Source organism: Pan paniscus, chromosome 18 (assembly GCF_029289425.2).
Source record: "Pan paniscus chromosome 18, NHGRI_mPanPan1-v2.0_pri, whole genome shotgun sequence".
Taxonomy (NCBI): Eukaryota; Metazoa; Chordata; class Mammalia; order Primates; family Hominidae; genus Pan; species Pan paniscus.
The window spans coordinates 58,082,940-58,106,901 of NC_073267.2; the positions used below are offsets into that span (position 1 = coordinate 58,082,940).

Here is a 23,962-nt window from a genome sequence, read left to right on the forward strand (position 1 = left end):
TCCCAAATGTTTCTAATTCAAAGCATTTTCCCATCACCCTCTACAGCTAGGATTTCTCAACAGGGGCACAATTGACATTTTGGGTGAGATAATTCTTTGTTGTAGGGACCTGTCTTGTGAATTGTAGGATGTTTAGCAGAATCCCTATCCTCTACTCACTAGATGACAATAACAACCACTCCCCTACACCCGGTGTGACAAGAAAACCTCACCAGACATTGTCTAATGTCAAAACTGTCCCCAGTTGAAAATGATTGTTCTACAGAGATAATTCAGAGAAAGCCCTGCCCCTAGGGCTGAGCTAATAATTCAGCATTCAGCCAGGTGCAGTGGCTCATGCCTGTAATCCTAGCACTTTGGGAAGCTGAGGTGGGTGGACTGCTTGAGCCCAGAAGTTCAAGACCAGCATGGGGCACATAGCAAGACCCTCCCCCCCCATCTCTGCAAAAGATCATAAAAAATTAGGCTGGGGACAGTGGCTCATGGCTGTAATCCCAGCACTTTGGGAGGCTGAGGCGGGCGGATCACCTGAGGTCAGGAGTTCGAGACCAACCCAGCCAACATGGTGAAACCCTGTCTTTTTCTTTTCTTTTCTTTTTTTTTGAGACAGTGTCTCTCTCTGTCACCCAGGTTGGAGTGCAGTGGCCCAATCTCAGCTCACTGCAAGCTCCGCCTCCCAAGTTCAAGCCATTCTCCTGCCTCAGCCTCCTGAGTAGCTGGGACTACAGGCGCCCACCACCACACCCAGCTAATTTTTTGTATTTTTAGTAGAGACAAGGTTTCACCCTGTTAGCCAGGATGGTCTCGATTTCCTGACCTCATTATCTGCCTGCCTCGGCCTCCCAAAGTGCTGGGATTACAGGCGTGAGCCACCGTGCCCGGCTGAAACCCTGTCTTTACTAAAAATACAAAAATTAGCCAAGTGCGGTGGTGTGCACCTGTAATCCCAGCTACTCAGAAGGCTGAGGCAGGAGAATAACTTGAACCTAGGAGGTGGAGGCAGCAGTGAGCCAAGATTGTACCACTGCACTCCAGCCTGGGTGAGAGTACAAGACTCTGTCTCAAAAAAAAGAAAAAAGAAAAAAAAAAAAGCTAGGCAGAGTGGTCTTAGCTACTTGGGAGGCTGTGGTGGGAGGATGGATTGAGCTTGGAAGGTTGAGATTGCAGTGAGCCATGATTGTACCACTGCACTCTAGCCTGGGTAATAGAGTAAAACCCTATCTCAAAAAAAAAAAAAAATTTGGCATCCTCTTTCTACATACTCCATGGGACACACACACATCAAATCTAATGAAGGCTTCTCAGCTCCCTGTATGGGGTGTGAAAGAACAATTAGTTAAGGGTTTGTGGTTGGTTGTGTGTCCACCAAGGTGACTGGGGCATCAGCCCACTATCTCTCACTGCTTCTCATTGGCTCATCAATAGAACACATTCTTGCCAGGCCTACCTGTCTTTAAAGCCCAGCCCAATTCTCACTTCTTCCATGAAACCTCCTTGTCCTACTCAACTTCCTGTGGCTGGTTAGGACAATTGAATAATTGATTACTTAATTGATTGATTGATTCATTCAACAAATATTTACTGAGCACCTACTAAGTGCCAAGCATTATTCTAAGTGCTGGGAATATAACACTAAACAAAGCAATGTCTGTTCTCATCAGCTTACATATGAGAGGGGAAGGCAGGCAATGAATGAATGAACAAATGAATAAATGTTACAGTGTCAGTGAGCAACTGCTGGCAATTCTTCCCTCTAACAGCCCCAAGTCTCAGGCTGGAGAGGCGCTTGGAGGTGACTCTTCACTATAAGGCCCTGTCTGACCCACCCTCTTTAATTTACAGAAGATGAAACCAGGAGCAAGAGGGGAAGTGCCTTGCCCACAGTTCCATGGTTATCTTTCCCTACAGCATAACCCAGTGCAGATACCTCTTCAATCATAGGCTCACTGAGGGTGTGTCTAGGGAAGGGCCACTCTACCTCCTCTATCTTCCCTGCATTCACTTGCCTGGCCAGCTGCCCTGGGTCCTGCCTCCTTGCAGCTGCCTCCACAGCAGCAATGCACTGGGGCAGAGGCAGGAAGACCCCTCAGGAAGGAAGCGGGACAGGTGATCAGTCACCATATATGGGAGGCCAGCCGGGTGACCTCTTGGGACCACCTGACCCTGTGATGCCATCAGCTTGGCATCAGACCTCAGGGGTGGGGCGGGCTCACAGGAAACCAGGCTTTTTCTATTCCTTGTCTGTGTTAGGTAGTTTCCAAAGATGGTCCTCAGAAATTCCTTCCTTCCTGCATGTGCATACTTCTCTTTAAGAATCTGGACTGGTCTTGTGACTTCATTGACTAATAGAATTCAGTGGAAGTGATGTTCCAGAACTTCCAAGATCAAGCTTAGGAAGATGAAAGCTTCTACTTCCTTTTTCTTGGAACACTTGCTGGTGAAATAGTCTTGCTTGGAACCTGGCTACCATGCCAAGAGGAAGCCCAGCCCCTTCATGTTTGAAAGAGGGGATTGAATGGAATTGCTGTGGTATGGAAGATATTCTATATAAACATATACATATATATATACACACACACACATATATACACGTATATTCATTGCTTTTCCAAAACTCCCTGCATGCCTAATCCTGTACAAGGAACTAGGCTATGCACCAAGCACTTAGAACAGTAGGTGTTCAGCAAATACTGATTGACTGACTCTACATGAATGATCTCATTTAGCCGCAACAAACAATTCTATGAAGTAGGTGTTATGCCCATTTTACAGATTAAGAAACTGAGGCTTAGAGAGATTAATTAACTTGACTGCAGTCCCCACTACTAGGAAGGGACTGAGCCAGGACTGTCACAGCGGGTGTGCAATATTGAAGACTTCCCGGCAGAACTAGAGGGGCAGAGGCATGCCTTGGCTCCCCTTGAACTCTCCCACTCCCAAACTCATACCAGGCTAGTTTAGGGACTGCCCAGGATCAATAATTGGGATTTCTTGACTTAAAGAGCTCCAGGACAAGGTGGTACAAATGGCCTTTCCATATTCCAGGATTGCAGGACACACACAGTGGGGAGGGTGCTCCTTCTACTTGACCATGGGCTCTTGGTTCTCTGAAATAATAGGAGAGACCATTTGCACACTTTGTTACAAAACTCTTGCAAACCAGACTGGGCACCACAGCAAGGCCCTATCTCTGTAAACCATAAAATAACTACCTGGGCATGGTGGTGGGTGCCTGTAGTCCCAGCTACTTGGGAGGCTGAGGTGGGAGGATCACTTGAGCCCAGGATTTCGAGGCTGCAGTGAGCCATGATCAGGCCACTGCATTCCAGCCTGGGCAACAGAGCAAGACCCTGTCTTTAAAAGAAAAAAAAACCAACTGCATGCACTGAAAGACACGGTTGGCCAGGCAATTCCTCCCTCTAACAGCCCCAAGTCTCAGGCTGGAGAGGTGCTTGGAGACGACTCTTCACTACAAGGTCCTGTTTGACCCACCTTCTTTAATTTACAGAAGAGGAAACCAAGAGCAAGAGGGGAAGTGCCTTGCCCACAGTCCCATGGTTATCTTTCCCTACAGCATAACCCAGTGCAGACACCTCTTCAATCACAGGCTCACTGAAGCTGTGTCTGGGGAAGGGCCACTCCACCTCCTCTATCTTCCCTGCACTCACTTGTCTGGCCAGCTGCCCTGGGTCCTGCCTCCCTGCAGCTGCCTCCACAGCAGCAATGCACTGGGGCAGAGGGAGGAAGACCCCTCAAGAAGGTTGTGGGACAGGTGATTGGTCACCAGATATGGGAGGCCAGCCAGGTGACCTCTTGGGACTACCTGACCCTGTGATGCCATCAGCTTGGCGTCAGACCTCAGGGGTGGGGCGGGCTCACAGGAAACTGGGCCTCTACCCTTCCCCTCCAGCTTACCAGTCAAAAATAACTTGCAGTTTCCGGAAGAATGTGCATCTTGCAAGAAGCCCTGGAATCTGCTGCCCGGCACAGAATGTCGGTCAGGGTTGAACCCCTCTCTCTCGGGCTTTGCTTGGCTTTCCTTTCACCACCTGTTACCTCATTTCATTCAGAATTCCTGTTGGTTTCTGCGCTGGAATCCCTGATTTTCCTCAAGTGTGGAAAACACAGCACTGATGAGATACCAGTTGCTTTTCAGCGGTAAACTGCCAGACTTGTAAGAAATCATGACTGTTGTGTATTTATGTTTATAGTTCTCTTATGTTTTGGTGAGAAATACTGGGCTTCTAGTTAGTATAGCAATAAACTATTTCCCTTATATTTAGCTCTACTTATTTACTTTTTTTTTTTTAAATACAGATAACTCTTGTTTGTTTATTTTAGAGACAGAGTCTTGCTCTGTCGCCCAGGCTGGAGTGCAATGGTATGATCTCGGCTCACTGCAGCCTTGAACTAACCCCTAAGCTCAAGCGATTCTCCTACCTCAGCCTCCTGAGTAGCTGGGACTACAGGTGTGCACCACTGCACCTGGCTAATTAAAAAAAATGGGCATTTGATGTCGGTGCCTGCTTGGGTCTCTTCCAAGAGTACTTTCCTTTCCTTTCTTTCCTGTTCTAAAGCCTTTTAAATAAACTTACACTCCTGCTCTGAATTTTTTCTTTTGTTTTTTGAGAAATGAGGTCTTGCTATGTTGCCCAGGTTGCTCTCAAATTTCTGACCTCAAGAGATCCTCCAGCCTGGGTTTCCCAAACTGTTGGGATTACAGGCATGAGCCACTGTACCTGGCCTACATTTAACTTTAAACAGTTGAGTTGAAGAAAAAAATAACTGAGTCATATTTCAGGTGACATGTAGGTACGTCCAAAATCATCAAGGGGATGTAAATGACTCAGAGTGGGAAATTCTCAGTTGGTGCCCCAGGACCGAGGACTCTGTCCCTGGGGTGGGGGTTGCTAGCAGCCCCAGGTCTTTGGGGAAGCCCGTGTAGGGTCTAAGACCACCGAGCTGGCGACCGAGTCCTGGCCCCTCCGCTCCTGGTGCTGCGCGGCCTTCCCTGCTCCCGGGCCAGGCTTGCCCATTTCTGCAAGGCGGAGGGTCCGCCCGCCCTTCCTGCGGAGACACTCGCTTTTTTTTTTTTAATTTTAATTTTAATTTTTATTTGACTTTAAGTTCTGGGATACATGTACAGAACGTGCAGGCTTGTTACATAGGCATACATGTGCCATGGTGGTTTGCTGCACCTATCAACCCGTCATCTAGGTTTTAAACCCCGCATGCATTAGGTACTTGTCCTAATGCTCCCCCTCCGCTTGCCCCCCACCCACCGATAGGACCCGGTGTGTGATGTTCCTCTCCCTGTGTCCATGTGTTCCCATTGTTCAACTCCCACCCCTGGTGTCCATGTGTTCCCATTGTTCAACTCCCACCCCTGGACACTCGCTTTTTCACCCTCCTGCCAGCTTTTCTGCTTAGACCTGGACACAGAGTGCAGCGGGAAACTTTCAGCTCTCACACATACCTATCAAGCATTTATTGAGCTCCTGTGAACACAGACACTCCTGCTCTCTCCAGGAAGCGCTCCCGGCTCAGGGCGCCTTGGGTCCGTGGCGCCACCTGCTGTTCCCGCGGCGCCAGCGCAGTCTGCGAGGCCGTCCCAGCTCTTTCCACCTCGCGGTAGACTCCGGGGCCACCCGCAGCACGCAGAGCTTCTGGGAGCCGGTGGCAAGGCCGAATTGGGATGCAAACCAAACGGACGTGGGTGACTGGCAGAAAAAGCCTCCCACAAATGGGAGGGATTTCGGAGGGAACCGAAAGAAAGTTGGTAAGCACCCACAGCCCCGAGCTTGGCTTTTTTTTTTTTCTCTCTGACAAAAAAGCTTGGAAGGGCACTTCCAGGCAACCAGGGGCGACTGGGTCAGCTGCTACCCGCGCTGCTTCCTCGAATGTGGAGAGAGCAGCTGGGGAGTGGGGGAGTGCATCAGAAGCTCAGTAAAATGCAACGGGGACTTTGCACCCTCTTTTTGCTGCTTCAAGTGGACAGAAGGTGATCAGATGTCAGAGCGGGGAGGGCGACTTCCTCCATCCCTACCCCCGCCCTCAGGTCACATGAGGGAAATTACTCCCCAAAGCTCTCTTTCTTAACACTGTCTGGCGATGACTTCAGAACTTCTCAGCATCTAGAACGACAACCTTAGCACGTCAGTCTCCCTGGGCCTGCCACCTCCGGAGGCCCAGAAGTGACACCCAAGGACACAGGGCATCTCCACCTAGCTGTTCTCAGCTTTGATGTGCCCGAATTAAAGGGGTAGGGTGGGCTGGGAGCGGTGGCTCACGCCTGTAATCCCAGCACTTTGGGAGGCCTTGGGCGGGGGGAGGGGGGGCGGCGCGGATCACGAGGTCAGGAGTTCGAGACCAGCCTGGCCAACATAGTGAAACCCCGTCTCTACTAAAAATACAAAAATTAGCAGGGCATGGTGGCGCGTGCCTGTAGTCCCACCTACCCGGGAGGCTGAGGAAAGAGAATCGCTTGAACCCGGGAGGCGGAGGTTGTGGTGAGCAGAGATCCGCCACTGCACTCCAGCCTGGGTGATAGAACGAGACTCGACCTCAAAAAAAAAAAAAAAAAAAAAAAGAGGGGCAGGGTGTTAAAATACAGTAGCTCAGGTTCCATCCACCTCTATTAGATTCTGGCTCAGTGGGTTTGGGGTGGGACTCTTGGCATGGATATTTTTAACAGGAACCCCAGGTGTTCCTGGTGCTCCATAGGTTGAGAACTCCTGCCCTGGCTTCCAAGGCACCCGCTTTGTCCAACATTCTTCCAAGTGCAGTGCAAAATAAAGAGTCACTGTGAACTCGCAGCGCTCTTGGGCTAGATTATGTGCTCCTTGCTTTACAAGAATTCTCATTTAATGCTCCCGGGAATGCTTTGATGGACATCATTTTCATGTGCATTTTGAAGAACGGGGAAGCCTGGGTAACATGGCGAAACCTTGTCTCTACCAAAAGTACAAAAACTAGCCAGACATGGCGCATGCCTGTAGTCCCAGTTACTCGGGAGGCTGAGGTGGGAAGATTGCTGGAGCCGGGGAGGTCAAGGCCGCAGTGACCCGAGATTGAGCCACTGCACTATTCAGCCTGGGCGACAGAGCAAGACCCTGTCTTGAAAAAAAAAAAAAAAAGAATGGGGAGACAAAGACTTAGAGAACTTACTTGACTTTTCCAATGCCAGTAAATGGCAGGGACAGGATTTGAATTCAGTTCAGTATGATTTCAAGGTACATGTTCCCCTTTTTTTCTCTTTCCCAGTATAACAAGTCTCTTTACTCAACTGAAATAGACATCAATGATGTATTTGGGCATAATGATTTTTTTTTTCTTCTTTTTTTTTCTAATTTGACTTTAAGTTCTGGGATACATGTGCAGAACGTGAAGGTTTGTTACACAGGTATACATGTGCCATGGTGGTTTGCTGCACCTATCAACCTGTCATCTAGGTTTTAAGTCCCACATGCATTAAGTATTTGTCCTAATACTCTCCCTCCCCTTACCCCCCATCCTCTGACACACCCCGGTGTGTGATGTTCCCCTCCCTGTGTCCATGTGTTCTCATTGTTCAACTCTCACTTATGAGTGAGAACATGCAGTGTTTGGTTTTCTGTTCCTGTGTTAGTTTGCTGAGAATGATGGTTTCCAACTTTATCCATGTCCCTACAAAGGACATGATCACACTCTTTTTTATGGCTGCATAGTATTACATGGTGTATATATGCCACGTTTTCTTTATCCAGTCTATCATTGATGGGTATTTGGGTTGGTTCCAAGTTTTTGCTGTTGTAAATAGTGCTGCAATAAACGTACGTGTGCATGTGTCTTTATGACAGAATGATTTATAATCCTTTGGGTATATACCCGGTAATGGGATTGCTGGGTCAAATGGTATTTCTGGTTCTAGATCTTTGAGGAATCGCCACACTGTCTTCCACAATGGTTGAGCTAATTTACACGCTCACCAACAGTGTAAAAGCATTCCTATTTCTCCACATCCTCTCCAGCATCTGTTGTTTCCTGACTTTTTAATGATCACCGTTCTAACTGGCGTGAGATGGTATCTCATTGTGGTTTTGATTTGCATTTCTCTAATGACCAGTGATGATGAGCTTTTTTTCATATGTTTGTTGGCCACATAAATGTCTTCTTTTGAGAAGTGTCCGTTCATATCCTTCGTCCAATTTTTAATGGGGTTGTTTGTTTTTTTCTCGTAAATTTGTTTAAGTTCCTTGTAGATTATGGATATAAGACCTTTGTCAGATGGATAGATTGCAAAAATTTTCTCCCATGCTGTTGGTTGCCTGTTCATTCTGATGATAGTTTCTTTTGCTGTGCAGAAGCTCTTTAGTTTAATTAGCTCCCATTTGTCAATTTTGGCTTTTGTTGCAATTCCTTTTAGTGTTTTAGTCATGAAGTCTTTGTCCATGCCTATGTCCTGAATGGTATTGCCTAGGTTTTCTTCTAGGGTTTTTATGGTTTTAGGTTTTACATGTAAGTCTTTAATCCATCTTGAGTTAATTTTTGTATAAGGTGTAAGGAAGGGGTCCAGTTTCAGTTTTCTGCATATGGCTAGCCAGCTTTCCCAGCACCATTTATTAAATAGGGAATCCTTTCCCCATTGCTTGTTTTTGTTAGGTTTGTCGAAGATTAGATGGTTATAGATGTGTGGTGTTATTTCTGAGGCCTCTGTTCTGTTCCATTGGTCTACATATCTGTTTTGGTATCAGTAGCCTTGTAGTACAGTTTGAAGTCAGGTAGCATGAGGGCATAATGATTTTTAAATTGATTTCTTAAATAGGCAACACAGGGCTGGGCGTGGTGGCTCACGCCTGTAATCCTAGTACTTTGGGAGGCAGAGGCGGGTGGATCACGAGGTCAGGAGATCGAGACCATCCTGGCCAACATGGTGAAACCCTGTCTCGACTAAAAATACAAAAAAAATTAGCTTGGTGTGGTGGCCAGGTGCCTATAATCCCAGCTACTCAGGAGGCTGAGGCACAAGAATTGCTTGAACCTGTGAGGTGGAGGTTGCAGTGCGCTGAAATTGTGCCACTGCACTCTGGCCTGGTGACAGAGTGAGACTCCATCTCAAAAAAAAAAAAAATTACATAAGTATTAAAATACATTCATAACAGTGTGAATACACTTAACGTTACCAAACTGTACAGTTGAAAGTGGTAAAGATTATATATTTTATGTTGTGTTTTTTTATACCACAATTTTTAAAAAGGCATTCAGTGGAAGGGCGCCCACAGATGGGAGGGATTTTGGAGGGAACCGAAAGAAAGTTGGTAAGCACCCACAGCCCCAAGCCTGACCTTTTTTTTCTCTCTAACATGAAAGCTTGCAAGGGCACTCGCCATGTGCCCTGCTTATTCAATTAATCACTTAATTGATCATGCTGTCATCTTTTTCTGCATTATAACTCCCTGAAGTAGGTGCCATTATTATTCCCTATTTTGAGATGAAGAAAGTAAGGCACAGAGAGGCTGAGCAACTCATCAGGGTCACACAGCTCCTGAATGGCAGATTGTGAGTCCGGGAGGTTTGGCTCCAGGCGTTGCCCTCCTTTCTACTCTCTGCTGCCTCTGTGGCCTTTTCTCTTTGTCTTGGGAAGTCAGGGAGGGAAAGCTGGGCCACGTTTACTTTAATTCAGCATAAAACAATAACAAGGCAACCAGGGGCAACTGGGTCTGCTCCTATCTGCACTGCTCTCTCTGTCTCTGTCCCCCGTCTTCCTAGTGGACTCCCTTAGGGATAACCACTACTGTTTGTTTTTTGTGGATCTTTCCACCTTTTTTTTGTATGTGCGTTGGGGTTTCAATCTGTTGCCCAGGCTGGCGTGCAGTGGAACGATCAAGGGTCACTTCAGCCTCAAACTCCTGGGCTCAAGTGATTCTCCTGCCTCAGACTCCTTAGTTGCTGGGACTATCTTTCTACATTTTATTTTATTTATTTTTATTTTTATTTTTGAGATGGAGTCTCAATCTGTCGCCCAGGCTGGAGTGAAGTAGCATGATCTCTGCTCACTGCAACCTCCACCTCCTGGGTTCACACAATTCTCCTGCCTCAGCCTCCTAGTAGCTGGGATTACAGGTGCATGCCACCATGCCCAGCTAATTTTTATATTTTTAGTAGAGATGGGGTTTCGCCATGTTGGCCAAGCTGGTCTCGAACTCCTGACCTCAGGTGATGATCTGCCTGCCTCAGCTTCCCAAAGTGCTGGGATTACAGGTGTGAACCACCGTGCCCAGCCGTAGCTTGTTATTTTCATAGGATGAAATCTTTCTATATAAGAACATTGAGAGCCCCCACATTCTATTGTTTTTATCTGCTCAAGCAGCTTATTTTACAATTTCTTTCACTAGTTCCCTAATGATGGGCATTTATTTTATTAATTTTTAAAGATGAGGTCTCCCGATGTTGCCCAGGCTGGAGTGCAGTGGCTATTCACAGGTGCAATCATAGTGCACTATAGCCTTGAACTCCTGGGCTCAAGGGATCCTGCTACCCCGGCGTCCAGAGTAGCTGAGACTGTACCCTGTTTCCTGAAGGGCAGTTTGTTTCCAGTCTCTTGAAGACACATTGTTAACTATGACCCAGATGAGCAGGCTCAAATTACCCAGGGTTTAAACTGCAGCTACAGAGTAAAGAGTGTCTAGACTCACCCTTGAAAACAGCCAGGCCCCACATTTGAGACCAGCCACCTTCTCTCAGCAAATGTGAGGCTGTTTCTCCTCCGGCCTTGGAATGGATCACTGTTGAGGCACCATGTGAAGTCGCAGGTGTGCATTTAGAGGCCTGATGGTACAAATCATGTCTTTACACACTGCAGTCATTCGCGTTGTGGTCAGCTCCTGCTGCAAGAGTCTTTTGGAACAAAGGGCCTAGTGGATTCACAGCCTCCATCTCATGTCCTCTGTGGTCTCGTTGCATCCATAATGAGTGGACTCACTCAAGGTGTTAAACTTTTTGGGGGAGTGTAGGAGCAGATGAACATACAGATGAGCTTGGACAGTTCCTGTGGGGTGCTGGTGGCTGCCTTATGCTGAGCTGCGTGGTGGTGATTGCTCCCCATGGGTGCTCCGATGGGCCTTCTGCGATCACTTTCCCCACTCTCCCTCATCAGACTGTGAGCTCCCTAAAGCCCAAAGTGGAGATCATGGGTCCCTGCAGTTCTCACAGCCTTGGACATAAGCCCTCGGTGCAGACAATGACTGAGCACTCACTATGTGCCCTGCTTATTTAATTTATCACTTAATTGATCATGCTGTCATCTTTTTCTGCATAATAACTCCCCGAAGTAGGTGCCATTATTATTTCCTATTTTGAGATGAAGAAAATAAGGCACAGAGAGGCTGAGCAACTCGTCAGGGTCACACAGCTCCTGACTGGACAGACTGTGAGTCCGATAGATTTGGCTCCAGGCGCTGCCCTCCTTTCCACTCTCTGCTGCCTCCGTGATCTTTTCTCTTTGTCTTGGGAAGTCAGGGAGGGAAAGCTGGGCCATGTTTCCTTTAATTCAACATAAAACAATAACATTTGATTTAGCAGAAGTGTATTGTGTTTGAGTTCCGGCTCTGCTAATAATTAGCTGTTACAACCTTGGGACAGTTACTTAATGTTTTCGTTTATCATCCATAAAACGGCAACAATGACACTGATTTCACAGGGCTGTTGTGCGGCTGGGTGAACCGGCATGCGTAAGGAACTCGGCTCACTGCAGCCTTGACTTCCAAGAGGTCGCCAATTCCATTTGCCACAAATGGGCCAGGTCCTCAGAGTATGGGGCCCGGAACTGCAGCACAGACCTCACCCAAGAGCTTGTTAGAAATGCACAGTGCTGGCTGGGCGCGGTGGCTCACACCTGTAATGGGAGGCCGAGGCGGGCGGATCTCCTGAGCTCAGAAGTTCGGGATCACCCTGGGCAACATGGTGAAACCCCGTCTCTACTGACATACAAAAAATTAGCTGGGCGTGGTGATACGCGCCTGTAGTCCCAGCTACTTGGGAGGCTGAGGCACGAGAATCGCTTGAGCTCCTGGAGGTGGAGGTTGTGGTAAGCTGAGATTGCACCACTGCACTCCAGCTTGGGCTACAGAGTGAAGACTTCGTCTCAAAGAACAAAAACGAAAACAAACAAACAAAAAAGAAATGCACAGTGCCAGGCCCCATCCCATAGCCCCAAGCCTGACCTTTTTTTTTCTCTCTAACATAAAAGCTTGCAAGGGCGCTCGCCATGTGTCCTGCTTATTCAATTAATCACTTAATTGATCATGCTGTCATTTTTTTCTGCATAATAACTCCCTGAAGTAGGTGCCATTATTATTCCCTATTTTGAGGTGAAGAAAATAAGGCACAGAGAGGCTGAGAATCACAATCTGCATTTTCACAAGGTGCCCAGGTGAGGCGTAAGCGTGCTACAGCCCTAGAAGACCTTCTCTACAGCAGTGGATTCAATCACCTTCCACTAGGACTCCCCGCCCAGTTATGCCCGTGGTGTGGGGTTGGGGCTGGGCAGCCCAATTTTACCAGCTGCTTCAGCCTATTCTGAGGTGTGGGAATCCAGCTACAAGAAAGAGCAGAGATAAAAGACGGAAGCAGTTTCATCATTTTTGATGTGACAAGGAGGTCACGTTTTTGGCTGGAGTTCTCGGACTCTGTCATCTTTTTCTGGGTTCTCCTTCCGTCCTGACTCAACTTGGCATTCTGAGAAATGAAGCTTTAGCGACTCAGGAAGGGTGGCCAGAGACAACAGTGCCACCTTGTGGCAGCAGCCTGGCATTACAGTCCTGGAAGGCGGCTGTTTAAATGGAAAGAACTGTGATAACAGGGTAGTCATAGAGAAATCTCAGCGAGCCTTTATTATATGCCAGACGCCATGCCAAGTCTTCTTCATGGATTTGTTTATTTAAAACTCACAAGAGTAAGAAGTAGGTACTATTATTATCCCAGTGTTACAGGCTTGGAGGAATGGAGCTTGAGAGAGAGGGAGCTATGCTCATGATCTCTGGGTAGTGAGGGCTGGAGCTGGGGCCAGCTTGGGCAGTCGGGCTTTAAAGTCCATGATTCCAACCCTTTTTTTCTTTTTTTTTTGAGACGGGGTCTTACTCTGTCGCCCAGGCTGGAGTGCAATGGTGCAATCTCGGCTCACTGCAACCTCTGCCTCCCAGGTTCAAGCGATTCTCTTGCCTCAGCCTACCAAGTAACTGGGATTACAGGCACTTGCCACCATTCCCCGCTAATTTTTGTATTTTTAGTAGAGATGGGGGATTCACCATGTTGGCCAGGCAAGTCTCGAACTCCTGACCTCAAGTGATCAACCTGCCTTGGCCTCCCAAAGTGTTGAGATTACAGGTGTGAGCCACCGTGCCTGGCCTGATTCTAACCTTTGGATATATTTCCTTTGTAACAAAAGAAGGATCCCTTTCTGGTGGGTATCTCCAGATTTTAGACTCTTTAGACCTGTGCTATTTTATTGACTGGAGCCAAGCAGTGAAGCCCTGGGTGGGGAGCTGGGGACCTGGGCTCTGGTGTTAGCTCCCCTCTCTCCTACCCAGGGAGTCCCGGGCAGTCATTCAGGTTCTTTTTCTTAGTTTGTAGGTGGAGGATAATAATATTTCACCTGTTCGCCTTATAGCATCTTTGCAAGAATCTATGGAAAACAGACAATTGGAATTGAAATTGTATAGCAGTGGGAAAGGCAAGGTAGTGTCTGATATTCTTAGCAAATAGAAGGGTAAAAAGATGCGATTTTCCCTGATACCTCAAACCAACTGCACTTGAATTAACATAGAAACAGAAAACCAAATACCCCATGTTCTCACTTATAAGTGGAAGCAAAATATTGGGTAATAGGACACAAAGATGGAAACAATAGACACTGGGGACTCCTAGAGGGTAGAGGAAGGGAGCTGCAGGGGTTGGAAAACTACTTATTGGGTCCTATGCTTGTGACAGAATCAATCGTACCTTAAACTTCGGCATCATGCAATATACCCATGTAACAAACCTGCATGTATATCCTCTGCATCTAAAACAAAAGTTGAAATTAAAAAGGAAAAGAAGAGACGTGGCTGGGCAAGGTGGGTCACACCCATAATCCCAGTACTTTGGGTGGGCGCCTATAATCTCAGCTACTCAGGAGGCTGAGGCAGGAGAATCGCTGGAACCTGGGAGGTGGAGGTTGTAGTGATCTGAGATCGTGCCACTGCATTCCAGCCTGAGGAACAAGAGTGAAACTCCATCTCAAACAAAAAAAAAAAAAAAAAAAAAGAAGAAGAGACATGATTGTGCTAGGTTAACAATAAACCCTAAACTCTCAGCAGTTCAAAAGAACAGAGTGTCTTTCTCACCCCATGCTGTGTGTCCAGTGCAGGTCCACCAGGGGCTCTGCTTGTCTTAGTCACTCAGGGGCCTTGTGTGACAGAGACTCCATCTCAACACGTGCTTCTGTGACCCAGCAGGCAGTAAAAAGAGGATGGAGACCACAGACTGACCTGTCTGCTTCTGCCTAAAAGTGACACATGTCATTTTCACTCATACTTCATGGGCCAAAGCAGATCACATGGCCGTGCACGAGCTCAAGTGGGTGGAGAGGTGCAGTCCCACCATGTGCCCAGAAAGAGAGCTGAGCATTTGAGACCTTTCTTTCTTCTTTTCTGCTTTCCCCCTTCCCTTCTTCCTGCTTTCCTTCCCTTCTTATTTACTAAGTGCCTACTATTTAGATGATGTATCCTCACTGGGATTATCATTTGTTATTTAAAAAATTTAAATAATAAATTTAATTTGTTTTGTTATTTATTATTTACTTTTTTTTTTTTTTTTTTTGAGATGGGGTCTTGCTCTGTCACTCAAGCCAGAGTGCAGTGGCACGATCTCAGCTCACTGCAACCTCCGCCTCCCAGGTCCAAGCGATTCTCCAGCCTCAGCCTCCTGAGTAGCTGGGGTTACAGGCATGCGCCACTGTGCCAAGCTAATTTTTGTATTTTCAGTAGAGATGGGGTTTTGCCATGCTGGCCAAGCTGGTCTCAAACTCCTGAGCTCAAGTGATCCACCCACCTTGGCCTCCCAAAGTCCTGGGATTACCGATGTGAACCATTGTGCCTGGCCTGTTTTTATTTTCTAAAGATGGGGTCTTGCTCTGTTGCCCAACCTAGAGTGTAGTGGCTATTCACAGATATTATCATAGCTCACTGCATAGCTCACTGCAGAACCTGGGTTTACTGATGCACACTACTGCACCCAGCCTCACTGGGATTATAAAATAAGACAAAACTTCGTCCTCAAGGCTCACATGATCTCACGGCCGAGTCAGAAAAGCTGACCAAGATCAGCACAAGTTGATATGTGAACACAGATATGAGGCAGCTCACCCAGCCTGGTGTGAAGCTAAGGAAGGCTTCCTGGAGGACGTCCCCAAGGAAGGTAGGAACAAGCCTGGTGAGAGGCAGGGGAACCTGAATAGCACAGCTCATGCCTGTAATCTTAGCTACCAAGAAGGCAGAGGCAGGAGGATATCTGGAATCCAGGTGTTCAAGACCAGCCCAGGCAACATAGCAAGACTCTTAAAAAAAAAGACGCAGGGAGATCATTTTCAGCAGAAAGAGCGGAAGATGAAAATGTCTGCAGGAGAGCTCTGTGGCCAGCAGTAAGATGTTCTGCAGGTCTGAGGAATGTTGGGGGGGGGTGGTGTGAGGATGAGCAGGCACAGCAGGAAGTGGGTCCAGACCACTTAAGGCTTCAGGACCATTGGAGACTGGATTTCCTGAGAAGGCCATGGGGACCATAGAGAGGCTGGTTAAATTTATTTTATTTTTTCCAATTTAGCCTTGACTTGAAACTCATAAATTTGTTTTCTCTGAGACAGGGTCTCACTATGTTGCCCAGGCTGAACTCAAACTCCTGGGCTCGAGCCATCCTCCTGCCTCAGTCTCCCGGGGTACTACAGGTGTAAGCCACCATGTCCACCTGCCATAGAAAGGTTTTAAGCAGGACATTAACACAGTGAGGTCCTCTCTCTGTAGGGTGGGTTGGAGGGGAAAGGATTGAGAACAGAGAGACAGCACTTTGAGAGGCTGAGGCAGGTGGATCGCTTGAGGTCAGAAGTTCAAGAACAGCCTGGCCAACATGGTGAGATCCTGTCTCTACTAAAAATACAAAAATTAGCTGGGCGTGGTGGTGTGTGCCTGTAATCCCAGCTATTCAGGAGGCTGAGGCAGGAGAATCACTTGAACCTGGGAGGCGGAGGTTGCAGCGAGCCGAGATGGCACCACTGCATTCCAGCCTGTGCAACAAGAGTGAAACTCCATCTCAAAAAAAAAAAAAAAAAAAAGAAAGGAAAGATAGGATGCTGATGCCATAGCTAGAGGGAGATGACAGAGCCTCAAACGCAGGCAATGTTTGGGGACGTAGAGAGGATAAAATTGATCAGAGAGGTGATATGCAGAGGCAGCCTATAGGACTTGGTTTTTATGGAAAGTGGGAGTAACACTGAACCTTAAGAATGTCTGGGTTTCAAATGGCATGGAATGGCTGAGGTGTATTATTCATTCAGGATACTTATTAATGTCTATCATGGGTTCTTTCTGGGTGCTTGGAATACATCAGTGTTAAAAGAGACCAAAAAAAAAAAAAAAAAAGAAGACAATTCCCTGCCCTCGTGATCATGAGGTTGATATTCCAGTGGGGGAGCAGGCAATAAATACCAAATCTAAATATGTACATTTTACAATATTAAAAAGTAGACCACATTGGGGGAAAGGCAGGGAAAGGATGGTCGGGAGAGTTGGGAAGGGAGGGGTGTTGACATTTTAAGTAGGGCAGTTAGAAAAGATCTCATTGAGGTTGGGCTGAGTGGCTCACACCTGTAATTCCAGCACTTTGGGCGGTCAAGACAGGAGGATTGCTTGAGCCTAGGAGTTCAAAACCAGCCTGGGCAACATAGTGAGATATTGTCTCTACAAATAAAAAAATTAGCCGGGTGTGGTGGTGCACACCTGTGGTCCCAGATATTCGGGAGGCTGAGGAGGGAGGATCATTTGAGCCCAGGAGTTTGAGGCTGCAGTGAGCTATGATTGCGCCACTGCACTCCATCCTGGGCAACAGAGTTCAGAAAAAGAATAAAAAGAAGAAATCTCATTGAGAGGTGACATTTGACAAGAGTCTTGAAGGAGGCAGGAGTAATGGAGAGGGTGCATTCTCTGTTCCAGAGGCTAGACTGAGGGAGGAGGCAGGCGGCGTGCACACCAGTTCCCAGGAGAGATGTTTCCCTTAGGTGGCCTTCCATGACATCCACCACACACTTACGCTTCCATCTCATTTTCCAGGACTCACATACACGACCATCTCTGTCTCCAGGGAAGACTGGGCCATGCAGGGAGGGGAGATGGATGCCAAGCCAGGCGTCTGCCGCCTCAGAAGGTGACACTTGAGCTGGGTGCTGGTGAATGAATGCACAGGCTTATTTCAGTGAGTAGAGATGATGAGGGGCATTCCAGGCAGAGGAAATGGAACGTAAAGGCAGAAAGGAGTGGAAAAGAATGTTTGGGAAAATACACGCTGGATGGAGTGACTGGAAGATAGAGAGAGAGTGTGTGTGTGTGTGTGTATGTGTTTGTGTGTATGTGTGTGTATGTGCGTGTGTATGTGTGTGTGTGTGGGTAAGGGTGAAGCACACACAGAGGTCACAGACTCAGATGCTCTCAGAGTTGAGGCAGGAGGTGAATGAGGCCAACAGAGATTAAGCAACAGGGAACAGTGGAGTCTGTGGCATCTTGGTGTGCTCAGCTCCCATCTGAAGTGGGTAGCTGTGATTTTGCTTCAAGTCGTATAAGAATATAGGACCAAGGGGGTTGGATAGTCTAGTTTCTTCTGAGCAGCCAAGAATCTAGATTTTTATATAAAATCCTCCAGTTTTAACTAATTAAACATTTTAAGCATGCTAAGTGAACATGTCGGTAGCTTGGACATGGCCCATAGACAGCTGGTTTGTGTGGGGTAATATAGAACATAAGGGGGTGGACCCACAGTTCATTGCTGGAATCAAGCTAAATAAAATATCTCAAAGGGCAACAGGGGCAAGTTGAAAAGAAGAAGGAGGCTAGTTAGCCAGTTAAGACCGATCACTTTGTCTCAGGGTTTCGTTCTAAGCTTTGCTGGTTTAGAAATTCTGCCAGGCGCAGTGGCTCAGGCTGGGGGTGGTGGCTCATGCCTGTAATCCCAGCACTTTGGAAGGCTGAGGCGGGCCTATCACTTGAGGTCAGGAGTTCAAGACCAGCCTGGCCAACATGGTGAAACCCCGTCTCTACTATAAATACAAAAATTAGCCAAGTGTAGTGGCACATGCCTGTAGTCCCAGCTACTCGGGAGGCAGAGGTTAGAGAATCGCCTGAACCCAGGAGGTGGAGGTTGCAGTGAGCTGAGATCGCACCATTGCACTCCAGCCTGGGTGACAGAATGAGACTCCGTCTCAAAACAAACAAACAAACAAACAAAATAGAAATTCTGCCTTTCTTTTCTCAGTACTGACATGAGCAGACTCAGTAGGACTGGCTCACACTAACTATCAGTCAGGATGGGCTAGGCTCTGCTCCAGTGACAAATAATCTCCAAACCTCAGTGGCTTCACACAACAAAACTGTATTTCTTGCTTATTCTACATGTCTAGCACAGCTCAGCAGAGGGACTCATTTCATCGTTGTGCCCCGGGATCTGGGCTGATAGAGTCTCCATTTCAACCATTACAGAGGAAGGAAAAGAACTATAGCAAATCCCTCACTGTCTCTTCAAGCTTCTCCCTGGAAGAGACCCGTGTTATTCCACTCCCTTTTCATTGACAAAAGCAAGTCACATGGAAAGCAAGTCACATGGACTCAACTAATTTCAAAGGAGTGGAAATGCAATCCTAGCAGTTTCTTGGGAGGAGAGAAGAACTGGAATATCTGGGGTTAGCTCTAATTACTATGTTGCCAGCCATGCTTCCAGGAGGTGGATGGAGAAACCATGAGACACATAACAGATCCAGCTCAGACTCCTGTGCTCCTTGATAGGCACATTTCCTCCTGGTCAGCAGACCTTTCTGGGAGGTGCAGCCAGGTGGACCATCATCATGGCTGGTGGCATCCCCTGAGCCTCCAGCTGTACTCTAAGGTAAGTGCCTAGGTAAGGCACTTACACCCTACACCCTCTGCTCCCTGACCCTGGACAGTGTCCAAGACCACATAGACTCCTGTGTTTCTGCCCCATCTTTCTGAGTTGCCCTACAGACATTCCCTTCGGATAAAGACTGTTCTGTCAGTTGTCTATGTCTTTCTTTAAAAAAAAATTGAGAAAGGGTCTTGCTCTGTCACTCATGCTGGAGTGCAGTGGCACAAACATGGCTCACTGCAGCCTGGACCCTCCTGGGATTAAATGGTCCTCCTGCCTCAACCTCCCAAGAAGCTGGGAGTACACAGGTGCACAGCACCTGCCCAGCTAATTTTTTGATTTTTTTTTTTTTTTGTAAATACAGGGTCTCACCTTGTTGCCCAGGCTGGTCTGGAACTCCTGGGCTCAAGCAATCCTCCCAAAGTGCTGGGATTATAGGCATAAGCCACTGTGCCCAGCCTGTTTACATCTTTCTAGATCCATTCACAGCCAGACAACACTGTGGTTGTTTTGATTGGATTTGGGGTATTCTAGAGACTCGTCAATTTTTTATATATAAGCACTTTTTTTTTTTTTTTTGAGACAGAGTCTCACTCTCTCACCCAGGCTGGAGTGCAGTGGCGCGATCTCGGCTCACTGCAAGCTCCGCCTCCCTGGTTCATGCCATTCTCCTGCCTCAGCCTCTCGAGTAGCTGGGACTACAGGCGCCTGCCACCATGCCCAGCTAATTTTTTGTATTTTTAGTCGAGACAGGGTTTCACCGTGTTAGCCAGGATGGTCTCGATCTCCTGACCTCGTGATCCACCTGCCTCAGCCTTCCAAAGTGCTGGGATTACAGCCGTGAGCCACCGTACCTGGGCCATAAGCACTTCTTGGTCATGAGTAATATCCTCTTTTTTTCTTTTTTTTTTTTTTTATCCAGTGACTTGTAAATCAGAATGAGTAATGTCTTCAGGTGTTTAAACCTGATTCTTATTTTTTGCCTTTTTTCCTCCTCATTTTACTTGCAAACTTTGACTTTTCCTTTGTAATCCCCTGCAGCCTGATTCTTCCAACCATGGCCCTCATATTGAATTCACCATCCTCTCTCATCCTGCATTTAAGCCCTGCGACGGGCTAGCTTGTGTCTTCCCAAAATCTATATGTGGAAGTCCTAACACCCAGTACCTCAAAATGGGACTGTGTTTGGACACAGGGCCTTTAAGGAGGTGATCAAGGCAAATGAGGTCATATGGGTGAGCCCTAATACGATATGACTGCTGTTCCCATAAGAAGAGATTAGGAGGCCGACAAGCACAGAGGAAAGACCACATGAGGACGTGGGGAGAAGACGGCATCTACAAGCCAAGGAGAGAGGCCTCAGAAGAAACTGGTCCTGCTGATTTTGGCCTTCCAGCCCCCATAACTGGAGGAAAATAAATTTCTGTTGCTTAAGTCACATAAATTTGTAGTAGTACAAATTACTACAGTTTGTAGTAATTTGTTGTGGCTGTCCCAGCAAACCAATATAAGACTTCCTCCCTACCAAAAAAACGACCTTAATCCAGATTAAGTTTATATAGTGAAGGCTCCTATTGAAAAAATGGGATCTAGGTGGACAAGTGTTACTGCAATGTTGAGGCCTGGGAGGAGCACACGCCTTCCCAATGATCACCTTGGAGTGCAGTGATGAGTTCTAACGGTGTTTTCGCAAAGGGTGGTATATACACCGGTGGTACAGAAAATGAGGTTAACAGTTACACGGATGAGCATGATGTATACAGTAGGCCCTCTCTATATTCATGAATTCCGCATCTGTGGCTTCAACCAACCAGGAATTGCATTGTACAGATTTTATTTAAATTAATTAATTAATTAATTTTTGAGACAGGATCTTGCTCTGTCACCCAGGCTGGAGTGCAGTAGCATGATCTTGGCTCACTGCAACCTCCACCTCTTGGACTCAGGTAGATCCTCTCACCTCAGCTTCCTGAGTAGCTGGGACTACAGGTGGCAGTCAACACGCCTGGCTAATTTTTTATAACTTCTTCTGGTAGAGATGGGGTTTCACCATGTTGCCCAGGCTGGTCTGTCTTGAACTCCTGGACTCAAGCAATCTGCCCGCCTTGGCCTCCCAAAGTGCTAGGATTACAAGTGTGAGCCACCATGCCCAGCCTGTACAGATTTTATATCTTGTCATTACTGTAAAAAACACAGTATAATAGTTATTTATATAGCATTTACATTATATATATAGCATATATATATATATATATAGCATATATAGTAATCTAGAGATGATTTAAACTATGTAGGAGGATGTGCATAGGTCATATGCAGATCCTACACCATTTTCTACAGGGACTTGTGCATCTGCAGATTTTAGTGTCTGCAGGTGGTCAGGAGTGCCCTGGAACCAATACCCTCTGAGGAGTGACTACGTATATTTTAAATTAGAAAAAATATATTATTAACATATCAAACCCATTCTTTTCATGGTTATTGTTTTTAATGAAGAGCTAAGTTAAAAAACAGGTAACTGATTTAAAGTTGATTTAAAAATTAGTTGGGTGGACCAGGCGTGGTGGCTCACGCCTGTAATCCTAGCACTTTGGGAGGCCGAGGCAGGCAGATCACCTAGGGTCAGGAGTTCAAGACCAGCCTGGCCAACATGGTGAAACCCTGTCTCTGCTAAAAATACAAAAAAATTAGCCAAGCATGGTGGCATGTACCTGTAATCCCAGCTACCTGAGAGGCTGAGGCAGGATAATCACTGGAACCTGGGAGACAGAGGCTGCAGTGAGCTGAGATTGCACCACTGCACTCCAGCCTGGGTGACAGAGCGAGACTCCATCTCAAAAAAAAAAAAAAAAATTAGTTGGGTGATAAGTGAATATAGCAAAATATTCTTACAAATAACAAAGGTATATTCAAATGACTGACATCTGGGAAATGCTGAGCTAGGGCCTGATTGTGTTTCTGGGAGGATGAGTGTGTGTTGGCAGGGGCCCTTCCATGTGTGCCCTCTTAACCTGCCACATGCCTGGTTATGGGTCTGAATGAACATTAATTTCAAAATGATTTGATACAGTGTGATTGTACCTGCTCCAAACTTTTAATTCCAATATAGATTGAATTGCACAGTCCTTCACATTACAGAGGGAAAGAGGAAACAGGGCCAGGGGAAAAGGACATGGAATGTAAGAATGAGAATTACTATTTAATAAGGCAGCCCTTTGTGCAGGCACACACATGCAGAGAGAGAAAACTGTCCTGGTAAGATCACTGGGAAATTAGAGAAGGGAAAATACAGGAGAATGGGGCCAGATGCCAAGCCCTTAGGATCCCTTGGCCCTTAACAATCAGCAAAGGGCTTAGATACTTGTCCTCTTGATTACTCTGAACTACATCTTGTAATTACCAACTTCAGTCAAGAAACACTAAACAGTTTATCCTTCAGAAGCTCCCTTCAAAATCCTCTTTGGCCTGGCTCCTGCCCTCATCATGCCATTAAACTGCCCTCTCAAAAGCCACCAGGGCTCTCGGTGATTGTCTCAAGTTTGCAAAAAAGGAGACCAGGGGTAGCCAAAGAGAAGCTATATCCTTAACTACGGCTGCTCAGCTGGCTGGGGGCAAAGCTGAGGGCCTCTTGTTTCCTTAGTCTAGGGATTATTGCTACATAGAATTTATTATTATTACTATTATTATTTTAATCAAAAAATGACATATTGTGTAGATTTTTGGTATACATTGTGAAACTTTGATGTATGTATACTTTGTGGAATAATTAAATCAAACTAATTAATGTATCCATCACCCCACACACTTATTTTTATGAGAACATTTAAAATTTACTCTTAGCAATTTTCAAGTATAGAATACATTATTATTTACTATAGTCATCATGCTGCACAATAGATCTCCAGAATTTATTCCTCCTGTCTAAATGAAATTTTAGGTCCTTTAACCAATATCTCTTCATTGTTTCCTCCTCATCTCCAGCCCCTGATAACCACCAATCTACTCTTTGCTTCTAAGAGTTCAATTTTTTTTTTTACTCCACATCCTAAGTGAGATCATGCAGTATTTGCCTTTCTGTGCCTGGCTTATTTCACCTAGCATAATGTTCTCTAGGTTCATCTACGTTGTCACAAATGACAAGATAGCCTTCTCTTATAAGGATGGATAGTATTCCATTGCATATATATGCCAGATTTTCTTTAACCATTCATTAGCCGATGGATGCTTACATAGATTTTATATTTTGGCTATTGTAATAATGCTGCAATGAACACAGAAGTGCAGATATCTCTTTGATATACTGATTTCATTTTATTTGGATTTATAACTAATAGCAGGATTGCTGGATCATATAGTTGTTCTATTTTTAATTTTTCTAGGAGCCTCCATACTGTTTTCCGCTATACATTTCCACCAACAGTGTGCAGGGGTTCTCATATCTCCACATCCTCACCTATACTTGTTACCTTTTATCTTTTTGATAACAGCCACTCTGACAGGAGATGAAACATCGCTTTACCAGTACAATCCTGAAGACAAATCACAATCAAAGCAATGGCTACTAAGAGGTGGAAGTGGCCCAGTCAAAACAAAAGCAGCCTGGTCAAGAACAAAGGTCATGGCAACAGTTTTTTGGTTGCTTGACACATTTTCCTTCTTGTCTTTCTAGGGGCAAAGAATGATAACATATGCCTATTATGAGAGTGCTTTGAGGAAGTTAGCTAGCGGAAAGATGCTTGACAAAGCCTCACCAGAGAGTCCTTCACCACGACAATGCCCCTGCTCATTCCTCTCATCCAACAAGGGCAGT

At 46.3% G+C, this 23,962-nt stretch overlaps 1 long non-coding RNA gene across 1 annotated transcript in view; it reads left to right on the forward strand.

The window, feature by feature from the left end:
* Positions 1 to 2,913: 2,913 nt before the first annotated feature.
* LOC106633909 (uncharacterized) overlaps positions 2,914 to 23,962 on the forward strand; it is a 124,003-nt gene continuing 102,954 nt past the window's right edge. Inside the window, exon 1 of the long non-coding RNA XR_001337255.4 lies at positions 2,914 to 5,779. This is a non-coding gene — a long non-coding RNA (uncharacterized LOC106633909). The remainder of the gene's footprint in view (positions 5,780 to 23,962) is intronic.